The following is a 3236-nucleotide window of genomic DNA, read 5'->3' as shown; positions in this document are numbered from 1 at the left end:
GAAACAGGTGGTTTTATATGTTCAGATACAGAGAAATATTCAAGTTATATCATTAATAAAAAACAATATGCATCTAACCTGTGTGTGCAAGTGTGTTAGCTGTTATGTTTATAATATTCTTCTGTCTACATTACTTGTATTTAAGATTCAGATCAATTTTTTTTCTTTTCCAGTGTTTCTATTAGCATCATTTAAATTTATTCTTATTTTATTAGTCTTAAGACACCATCAACGTATATTTTCTTGCACTATGTCATTGCTTTTCAAACTGAAGTCGTTTGACATTCGTCTAAAAGTTTTTGCCATATTCATCATCACATGCCCTTACAGTCTGTACCTTATTTTAGTCATTTTGTTTATGTCTATTCACATTTATGTCAATTCTTTTATTTAAAAAGGAAAGTATGTGTTACTATCATACCTAAAAATCAAGTATTATTGGCCATAACACCATGCTGTTGTTAGCTGCCGTGGAATTCAACCACACTCATGGCGACCCTGACTCATGGTGACTGGTAACCCCATACGCAAAAGAACAAAATGCTGCCTGGCCTTGCACTATCCCCATAATCACTTGTGATCCATGGGGTTTTCATTGACTAATTTTAGGAAGGAGATTTCCAGGCCTTTCTTCTTAGTTCGTCTTAGTCTAGAAGTTCCTCTGAAATTTTTCAGCATCACAGTAACGCACAAGCCTACACAGACTGATGAGTGGTGACTATGCATGGGATGTATTGACAGAGAATCAAGCCAGGATCTCCTGCCTGGACGGCAAGAACTCTTCCCCTGAACCACTGCTGCCTCCAATGAAAAAGGCAGGGCCATGTGAATACATACAATCAAAATAGGTAATACTAGTGTATTTCAAAAATGTAAACTATAGACTAAATTTTTTTTTTTGAAATCACACTGTAAGTCCTTCAATGAGAAGAAAGAAAGTGTTAGGGTCACTTAGTAATGAAACACAAAAGATTCTGCTCATCGTAGCAGTTGAAGACAAATATGACATACATTTATTAATAAAAACATACTGTTTAGTTTTGATGTAAAGCAGTCCTAGAAAGCCTAATAAACATATAAATGTAATTAGAATGATCAAAAATTTTTTTCACCTTAATTAAATAGAGCTAGAAATTTAGAATTAATGCCTAACTAAATCATGCAAATATGTGAATTTGATTTCAAGAAGTCATCTGCATTGTCAAGAATTTGTTTTTCTTTTCTGAATATGACAATAATTTTTAAGATTTCTTTACATTTCTTTTTGCCTAAGGAAACTGAGGCTTAGCTATTTTTATTGATAAACTTCACTCCTGCTTTCTGAGTCTCACTGTGGCAAACCCAAAATGTGGATCTACACTGTAAACACCTGAGTCAAGAAGAAAGAAACCCAAGCCCAGGCACACGTCTTAGCTTGCCCAATTTCTTCTCTACTCCATTCTTACCTAACCTCCCCTCCAAGTCACTTTAGGAAACATGACTTTTAGATGTAAAGTCGTAACTATTCCTAACTATTCCTGCTTACACTTTTTTAAAAATTTTTTCTCGCTTTGTGTATGCAATATTTTCACTTTATTTTCAATATTTCTGTCCAAATAATTCATTCATTTTTAGTCCTTTTGTTTTGTAATGTGCCTTTAGGTCTTTGACTTTATACTTTACTTTGATGTGTGTGTGTGATGTTTAGAAAAAATTTTCCTCTGCTATTTTCCAAAGGGATTGAGGCTTTCCTCCTCTTTGGCATTTTTTTATGTATTTGCATTTTCCTCCTTTTTCTACTAATGAGCCTTCCCTATCTTCATATGTATCTGTCATATTATCTGTTTTTGGTAAATTAAGATATTACCATCTTAAGACCAGTAACAGTTCATGTTCTCCACTATTTTGTAATTGTTTTGAACAAAAACATGGGCTCCTTTCTTCTCTTTTCAAAATAGTGTTTTAGACTTTTACCAAATGGGACTAGGTACATACTCTGTAATCTAATATTACTAATTCTAGTTCTAATGATTAGTTTGGATTGATAATTTTCAAAGGCATTTCAACTCTTTTCAGATAAAATTTTGAAGTTCTTTACCAATTAAATCTCTTTTTCTATGCAGAAAATTTTCTATGTTCTTAATACTGTTTCCTTTTATACATTTCTTTTGGCAAGTATGCCCATTCCAAACATGATCTTTTCTTTTCTCTTCTCATAGGCATGTTCATCCACCTTCCAAATCATATCTCATCACTTTTGATACATCCATGTCATGTTCATTAAATATAAATTACATTCTTATATGCTTTCTCCTACTGAGGAGGGTGAAGAATTCTAAGCTGAATCCATTCAATGAATGGTGTATTTCTTTGTTTTTCTTCATTTTTTTAAACTAAAATTTTATCATACAAGAGCTCAGACAAAGGCAGCTTCAGAAGGTACAAGGAATCTACATGAGCAAATAATTCAGATTATTTCAAGTTTGCCTCCTTTTGTGTTACTTCCTCCTCAATCCAAGCCTATGGCTGAATAGGAAATTTTTAAGACCAGCTGACTGAGAAGGAAAAAAAAAAAAAATTCTGAGCCTGTTTTACTGAGGGATCTGCGCTTCATGCTGGTGCCACAGAAAGTGAATGACTGCAACAATGCATCCCTCCCTACCCAGGGATAACCCTGAAAGCGAGTGGTAAAGAAAAGTGGGAAGTGAGAGAACTTTAAGCAACACATTTGGTTGTCCACTTTGTTTGAAGTAGGAGACGGCCAGAAATACAAATCTACACTTATCTATGGACATTTGCTAATGGTTTATCTAGATGATTGGGAAATTGGCAGAAATAAAATTGGAAGATTGGTGGTATGGAGTCTGGGGAAGAGACTGTGGATGGACCTCTCAGGATGGGCACAGATTATGAAGGTGTCCATGCCCCATGTGAATGCCCTTCAAAGGGCATCCACTGCAAAGGAGGCTCTTAATCAAATGGATAATATGACACACTTTATAGATGATCAGTCGGGCTCTTTCACCAACCACTCTAGCTCTTGTTCAATGAGCCCATGACAGAGTGGTCCTTGCAGCAGGTATACAGGCTATACATTGACTCAACAATTTGGATGTCCCCTTTCCAAGAACTTACCTGGTTAAAGGTAAAGGTGACTGTCTAATTTTACAATAGTCAAGACCAATATTGACCTTTAGATATGGCATTACTTACTGATATAAGTAAGTCATAAAAATAAATAATACCAAACCTTGAAA

Source organism: Trichechus manatus, unplaced genomic scaffold (genome assembly GCF_000243295.1).
Source record: "Trichechus manatus latirostris isolate Lorelei unplaced genomic scaffold, TriManLat1.0 scaffold00337, whole genome shotgun sequence".
NCBI lineage: Eukaryota > Metazoa > Chordata > Mammalia > Sirenia > Trichechidae > Trichechus > Trichechus manatus.
Note: the sequence above shows the minus strand (reverse complement) of the source record.